Source organism: Balaenoptera musculus, chromosome 4 (assembly GCF_009873245.2).
Source record: "Balaenoptera musculus isolate JJ_BM4_2016_0621 chromosome 4, mBalMus1.pri.v3, whole genome shotgun sequence".
Taxonomy (NCBI): Eukaryota; Metazoa; Chordata; class Mammalia; order Artiodactyla; family Balaenopteridae; genus Balaenoptera; species Balaenoptera musculus.
This window is the reverse complement of record NC_045788.1, coordinates 78667827-78676891: the sequence shown is the minus strand read 5'-3', so window position 1 is coordinate 78676891 and position 9065 is coordinate 78667827.

The following is a 9065-nucleotide window of genomic DNA, read 5'->3' as shown; positions in this document are numbered from 1 at the left end:
AATCAAGCCTCAGTAAATTTTAAAAAATTGAAATCATATCAAGCATCTTTTCTGACCACAACGCTATGAGATTAGAAATCAATTACAGGGAAAAAAACTTAAAAAACACAAACACATGAAGACAAAACAATGCGTTACTAAATAACCAAGAGATCACTGAAGAAATCGAAGAGGAAATCAAAAAATACCTGGAGACAAATGACAATGAAAACACGATGATCCAAAACTTATGGGATGCAGCAAAAGCAGTTCTAGGAGGGAAGTTTATAGCTATACAAGCTTACCTCAAGAAACACAAAAATCTCAAATAAATAATCGAACCTTACACCTAAAGGAACTAGAGAAAGAAGAAAAAACAAAACCCAAAGTTAGCAGAAGGAAAGAAATCTTAAAGATCACAGCAGAAATAAATGAAATAGAAAGAAAGAAAACAATAGCAAAGATCAATAAAACCAAAAGCTAGTTCTTTGAGAAGATAAACAAAATTGATAAACCATTGGCCAGACTGATCAATAAAAAGAAGGAGAGGACTCAAATCAATAAAATTAGAATTGAAAAAGGAGAAGTTACAACAGACACCGCAGAAATACAAAGCATCCTAAGAGACTACTACAAACAACTCTATGACAATAAAATGGACAACTTGGAAGAAATGGAAAAATTCTTAGAAAGGTATAACCTTCCAAGACTGAACCAGGAAGAAATAGAAAATATGAACAGATCAATCACAAGTAATGAAATTGAAACTATGATTAAAAATCTTCCAGCAAACAAAACTCCTGGACCAGATGGCTTCACAGGTGAATTCTATCAAACATTTAGAGAAGAGCTAACACCCATCCTTCTCAAACTCTTCCAAAAAATTGCAGAGGAAGGAACACTCCCAAACTCATTCTATGAGGCCACCATCACCCTGATACCAAAACCTGAAAAATATATCACAAAAAAAGAAAATTATAGACCAATATCACTGATGAATATAGATACAAAAATCCTCAACAAAATACTAGCAAACAGAATCCAACAACACATTGAAAGGATCATACACCATGATCAAATGGGATTTATCCCAGGGATGCAAGGATTCTTCAATATATGCAAATCAATCAATGTGATACACCATATTAACAAATTGAAGAATAAAAACCATATGATCATCTGAATAGATGCAGAAAAAGCTTTTGACAAAATTCAACACCCGTTTATGATAAAAACTCTCCAGAAAGTGGGCATAGAGGGAACCTACCTCAACATAATAAAGGCCATACATGACAAACCCACAGCAAACATCATTCTCAATGGTGAAAAACTGAAAGCATTTCCTCTAAGATCAGGAACAAGACAAGGATGTCCACTCTCACCACTATTATTCAACATAGTTTTGGAAGTCCTAGCCACGGCAATCAGAGAAGAAAAAGAAATAAAAGGAATACACATTGGAAAAGAAGAAGTAAAACTGTCACTGTTTGCAGATGACATGATACTATACATAGAGAATCCTAAAGATGTCACCAGAAAACTACTAGAGCTAATCAATGAATTTGGTGAAGTTGCAGGATACAAAATTAATGCACAGAAATCTCTTGCATTCCTATACACTAATGATGAAAAATCTGAAAGAGAAATTAAGGAAACTTTCCATTTACGATTGCAACAAAAAGAATAAAATACCTAGGAATAAACCTACCTAGGGAGACAAAAGACCTGTATGCAGAAAAGTATAAGACACTGTTGAAACAAATTAAAGATGATACCAACAGATGGAGAGAAATACCATGTTCCTGGACTGGAAGAATCAATACTGTGAAAATGACTATACTACCCAAAGCAATCTACAGATTCAATGTAATCCCTATCCAATTACCAATGGCACTTTTTACAGAAGTAGAACAAAAAATCTTAAAATTTGTATGGATACACAAAAGACCCCGAATAGCCAAAGCAGTCTTGAGGGAAAAAAACGGAGCTGAAGGAATCAGACTCCCTGACTTCAGATTATACTACAAAGCTACAGTAATCAAGACAGTATGCTACTGGCACAGAAACAGAAATATAGATCAATGGAACAGGATAGAAAGCCCAGAGATAAACTGATGCACCTATGGTCAACTAATCTATGACAAAGGATGCAAGGATATACAATGGAGAAAAGACAGTCTCTTCAATAAGTGGTGCTGGGAAAACTGGACAGCTACATGTAAAAGAATGAAATTAGAACACTCCCTAACACCATACACAAAAATAAACTCAAAATGGATTAGAGACCTAAATGTACGACCGGACACTATAAAACTCTTAGAGGAAAACATAGGAAGAACACTCTTTGACATAAATCACAGCAAGATCTTTTTTGATCCACCTCCTAGAGTAATGGAAATAAAAACAAAAATAAACAAATGGGACCTAATGAAACTTCAAAGCTTTTGCAAAGCAAAGGAAACTACAAACAAGACGAAAAGACAACCCTCAGAATGGGAGAAAATATTTGCAAATGAATCAACAGACAAAGGATTAATCTCAAAATATATAAACAGCTCACGCAGCTCAATATTAACAAAACAAACAACCCAATCCAAAAATGGGCAGAAGACCTAAATAGACATTTCTCCAAAGAGGACATACAGATGGCCAAGAAGCACATGAAAAGCTGCTTAATATCACTAATTATTAGAGAAATGCAAATCAAAACTACAATGAGGTATCACCTCACACCGGTTAGAATGGGCATCATCAGAAAATCTACAAACAACAAATGCTGGAGAGGGTGTGGAGAAAAGGGAACCCTCTTACACTGTTGGTGGGAATGTAAATGGATAGAGCCACTATGGAGAACACTATGGAGGTTCCTTAAGAAACTAAAAACAGAACTACCATATGGCCCAGCAATCCCACTACTGGGCATATACCCAGAGAAAAGCATAATTCAAAAAGGCACGTGCACCCCAATGTTCATTGCAGCACTATTTGCAATAGCCAGGTCATGGAAGCAACCTAAATGCCCATCGACAGACGAATGGATAAAGAAGATGTGGTACGTATATACAATGGAATATTAGCCATAAAAAGGAACGAAATTGGGTCATTTGTAGAGATGTGGATGGATCTAGAGACTGTCATACAAAGTGAAGTAAGTCAGAAAGAGAAAAACAAATATTGTATATTAACGCATATATGTGGAACCTAGAAAGATGGTACAGATGAACCGGCTTGCAGGGTAGAAATAGAGACACATGTAGATAACAAACGTATGGACACCAAGGGGGAAAGTGGCAGGGGGTGTGGGTGGTGGTGTGATGAATTGGGAGATTGGGATTGACATGTATACACTGATGTGTTTAAAATGGATGACTAATAAGAACCTGCTGTATAAAAAAATAAATTAAATAAAATTTAAAAAATAGGATACTGGTTAAATCAGTTATCTTATAATCATACATTTAAAAACAACAAAAGGACTGAGGTAGAGGTGTATGTGTTGACACAGAAACAGCTCCAAGATATTTTGTTAAATAAAAAAGCAAAGGCAGCACAATGTGTATAAATGTTTAAAAATTTAAAAAACCTGCTTATATAAATATTTTAAAAATAGGTACTGTACATACTGTATATACTGATATATAAATTAAAAATAATTCTGGAAGTATCCACAAGAAACGTAAGAATGATTTCTTTTGGAACAAACAATTAAGAGACTTTAATTTTTCGTTTGATACCTTCAGGTGCTATTTGAAGTTATTACTAAGGACATGTGGGTTTTTTTAATGTAAAAATTAAATAAACAGGTTGTACAACAATGTGAATGTACTTAATGCTAATGAACCGCACACTTAAAATGGTTAAAATGGTAAGTTTTATGTTATGTCTATTTTTCCACAATAAAAATGTAAATAAATATGTGTAAACTCATTTTAAATAAAAGAAGTATCAAGCGGAGAATAAGGAGCTGCAGGAAGAGAGAGTGAGTATGTAAGAAAGCTCTGAGGTGGCAATAAAAACAAGTTCAATGCCTTGTCTTGGACTCTCATTGAAGGCTATTGCCCAGGAGGCCTCCTGGGGCTTTTATGGGGGTGGTTCAGAAAGGAGTCAGGACATGAATATTTGTCTGGAATAAGTTGGGGAGGGGAACCTGGTAATTTTTTATTTTCACTGGAGTTGTGGTTACACTCTGCACTGTTGTGTGAAATTGAAGAGCAGGAGGATTTACTGGGCAGCGTGACCAGTTTTCTACCTGAGTAACCAAGGGTTTGACTTACACAAAGTCCTATACAAAACCTGGGCTGGATTCTTCATGGATGAGACACTGGCCTAGACTCATGGGGTCCCAGAATATCAGAGCTGGATAGGGCCTCGGGTAGACCCTTCTTTTACTTGAGGATACTAAGACCAGGGAGTGATATGTCCTGGTCCAAGTCACACAGAAGCTCAGTGACTGAACTAAGATTATAACTTGGGTCTCTGGACCCCTGGTCAAGTACTGTTTTTCTAAAAAAGTGATACCAGCACTGTTCTAGTCATGGCTTGACTGTCTTCACTCAATTTCTCTTCCTGTTAATTGCCCAATGCTCCTCAGATTTGAAGGTCTGGTGTTTGGTCATTATTCCTTTGATGCATTGCAGGATTCTGGTTGCCTGATACCCTAGAATGTTTGCACCTGTATTCCATATGGGAGATTATGGTTTTGCACTATTATTTTTCACCAGTTTTGTGATGCATATTGTTTCATGCTTTAGTATCTCTGAAATCAAGGGCCACTGACAATTGCCATAGGCCAGGCCTAAGTTGTGACATAGCTGTGGTTGCTGGTGCCTGTGTGAACTTGTCTGAAACCTTCCATTGACACTCGCAGCAAGAGTAAGAAAGATGTGGCATCAAAACTGGCCAACGTCAGCAGTTTGAGAAAAAAAACAAAACAATCCAGAGACAGCAATGGACCCTTCTTTTGGGAAAGGCAGTATTACCAATGCTTTGGTGGTGTGGAGAACAATATTTTATGGAAAAACACAGACATCAGCAGCTTTGGATTGAAAAGTGATTCAGAAGAGCTTGACTCTGAGTATGAAGACCTTCTTTTTTTATGATGCACAACAGTGATAGAATACAATCTTTTAAAATAAGTCTAAATCTGAGTAAATTTAAAATAAAAATTCCAAGTGCTAAGAATGTATTTTTATCATAGTACATAAAATAATGTGAATTTTGCCATCATCGGCATCTTAGATTAGATGAAATATGTCAACTATATCAAGCTTTGATATTAAGCCTTAAAATGAACTGAAGAGAGTCCCATTTTTTGCTCTAGGCTTTGACCATTTAAAATAACATGAGAATTAACTAAAGGTCAACTAAGGCTCAACTATGAACCCAAATAATCCTGGGGTCTTTCCAATGCAAGGTTTTTAAGTACATTTTAAGCTCTTCTGTGCTAAATGTTCTATTTATTTATTTATATTTTTATTTTTGACTTTTAAATGACTATTAGTACAATATCAGTATACTAAGTAGTGACATGTAACAAGTTCTTAAATTCTATCATCTAGTAATTTTGAATAAGAGAAACCAAAAGCAGCCCAATACTAGTACCCATTGTTTTAACTCTTAGCTGGAAAGGACTATTTTAAGGCTGGCTGTTCACATAGGTTACAAATAACTATTTGCTACTTTTTCATAAAGCCCCTGACCTTCAAGAAAGATTTAGGGAAAAAAAAATTTAATCCCTTTCTTTCTTAAGAAAATTGGTTTTTTAAAAACTATGTCTAAGAAAGAAAAAGTCAGCGTTCATAATATGCCACTTGAGCGAAAAGGCATAGGAAAACAGACAACATATACCCATTAAGTTTCTAAGAAATATGAGGTAAAAAGATAAAATCTTTGGATAGGCTCTAAGTTTGCACAAAGAAGCTACGCTTGCTATTCTGCAAAAAGTGAAGGGACCTATTATATAATATACAGAAATAATTCAATGCCTTTTCACAAGAATATAACCCAAGCCTTACTAAAGCCTCATATTCCATGAAGGCATCTAAAATGCCAATCCACGGAACAGCGCTTTTGTTGTTCCCCTATCCGTTTATGAGGTAATTCTCATGGATTTCTGGCCGGATGTCACAGACGAAGGCCAAGAGGTTATCCAGGACTTCATCCTTGCTCTGCCAGAAGTAGGTCTGAAGGATGGTCATCTTCTCCTGGGTGTCCTTCTCCACTTCAGTGCTGCAACTGCTGTGGGATCCCAGAGCTGCAGCTTCCTTGGCCTTGAACTCCTTCTCCCTCTGCAGGCGGTACTGTTCAATTTCAGCCAGGGTTAAAAATGTAATTACAGTCATGCCAAAGCTTAAGTCATAGGGATCTAGCAATCATCTGATTCATTTTTATCCATTGGTCATTTACACACGTCTTTCTTTTATGAGATGCTGCCCTCAGCAGAAATACAAAAACAGATAGTTTGTTTCAAAGCTGCCTATTGACTTATCCACTACAACAAACCCTTGGAAGTAATATAAAGGGTAGAATTTTAATTGCAGATTCAGGGGCAAAGTTCTCATTATTCCACTAACACTGCCCCTGGCTGCTTGTGCACTGGTTTAAGAGGAAAGATTAAAAGACCCAAATAGAGGTGATTAAAAAGGGTGGGGTGAGTGAAGCAAGAACTTACAAATATTTGAGAGCTACAAAGATGGAAAGGAGTTTTGAACACAGATAACTGTAGACTCAAAGTAAGGAAAAAACTCAGAGATCATTTTTGAGTTTACAAACAGGTTAAAATTACAAATAATGACAAAATTCTAAAATTGTAGAAGCTTTCTAGCTGTTACATAAGCTTAATTTCCAAGAAGTTAAACTTATCTCACAAATCTTTATTTAATTCAGCTTAAAAAACCCCCAAAGCAACATTAAATCCTGTCTTTATTCATAGAAAGAAAATACCCATAGTAACATTTTAAGAATATTTTTTCTTTGAGTTTCCATGGCATCATGAGCAAGTTTACTTTTCCATTTAAGTCTTCCATATATTTACAGAGGTCTTAAGATTGCATTACTATTCAGATTTAAGCAATAAAATAATCATGTAATCTTATAGCTAGACCTAAAAGAAACTGGGGTAGAAATTATGCATAGTGCTTATAAAAATGTGTAGTTGAGTTGAACTTTTCTTACTGTTTCTTAGCAAGAGAATCTATGTTTATGGATGAACTATAGTGTTTTCTTCTAGGCAGATGTCTACATTTTCTTATCTTTCGTGGTAATGTCAACTTGTTCATCACCGCTGCTTAGGATGTTAGCCATTTGTTTACCTGTGGTCAAAAGAAGCAGTGTATAGTGACTTGATGAGGTTTTCCTCGCCCATGGGAAGGCTGTCTCCTGCCTTGTGGCTTTATCCTGAAATATCTGACCAAGCCATCCTTTTACGAATGTTTCTAGTCACGTTGATCTGTTTTGCTGCTTTTGTGCTCCATGATTTGGCAGGTACTCCGACTTAGTTGAAGCTGGCTTCAATACAGCCAATTCAGTATTCCACTTGAATATACCATCTTATGTCCAGCAAATGTACATCCATCTTACATTTCAGTTCAAGAAAAGGTAACTGACAGGGAGAAGCAAAGAACATTGGATTAGTAATCAGCGCCTGGTTTGAAGTAGGCATTCAATTAAAAAAAAATTTTTTTTTTAAATAGATGAATGGATTCTAGCTCCAGCTCTGTCACGATTTACCTTAAGAGAACCTGGGCAAGTCACTTCATCACTTTGGGCTCATTTCTTCATCTGTAAAAATCCTACTTCACTGACCTCAAGTTACCATGAAGGGATTTTCACAAAAGAATCATCATCCTTGCTGGGTAACTGAGTCACAGAGAAGAGCTCAGTGGGCATCAATAATTATTGATGCCCAGACTCCACCTCTAGAGACCAGGTTTCAGTTGGTCTGGGGATGGGCCCATACTTCTGTATATTTTGAAAGCTCCCATAGTGATTCTAAAGTGCAACCAGGGTTGAGAACAGCTGCCCAGAAGAAATCTTTTTAGATCTTTTTCCTCCCTGTGGGAGAAATATTAATTGGGCAGCACTACAGGGCTTAAGATTTGACTTGACCTCCTCTGGATCTGTGGTGTGTTAGGGTCAGTCTTGTGAAATGCTATCTGGGAGTAGAGGGAGTCTGATTTTGGTTGGTTATACTCAATTTACATAGAAGTTCAATTCGGATTTGATAAAGCTGATATTTATATCCCTTTCTCAAATCTATGTCAATTTCTTAATTGATTTCAAACTCAGAGGAGGGGAAAGGGTGTGACAAAACCACACCAACAAATTTCACCTAGTCCTACCTCACAATGTCATGACGATTAACTAAGGTAGACTCTTGAGTATGCTTTGTCAACATAACGAGCTACCCAGATATTTACTCTTATCTAAGGTTTCCCACTAGATGTAAAGTTCTGAAGAGACGGTGCGGACAGCATCACTTTGATGCGCGTTGGCAGATTACAATGCAGTACCAATGCTGTTACTGATTTCCTGTCACACAATAGAGTATTAAAGAAAGCAGCATACTGTAGTGGAGACAGCACTGACCTGGGAATCCAGAGGCTTGGATTCAAGATTCCACCATGTGAAGTCTTTTCTTTTTAACATCTTTATTGGAGTATAATTGGTTTACAATGGTGTGTTAGTTTCTGCTCTATAACAAAGTGAACCAGTTATACGTATACATATATCCCCATATGTCCTCCCTCTTACGTCTTCCTCCCACCCTCCCTATCCCACCCCTCTAGTCCACCACGTGAAGTCTTGAACACATCTCTCTGGGCTTAAATTTTTTCATCTCTCAAACATGAGTCACCTTCAGACCTTTGAGGTAGCCTTAAGCTCCAACATTCTAGGGCATGCTGATGGAACTGCTCACGAAGCTGGCAATGACTGATGTTATGAATGGGACACGTCCAAGTCTTACATAGCCCCTGAAATGTTCTGGCTTCCCATGTAGTATCTACAGTTAGACAAGCCATTAAAGAAGAAAATTTTCTTCCGACACTTGTTCTAAGGAGAACATCCACAACCGGGCAGGTTAGGGA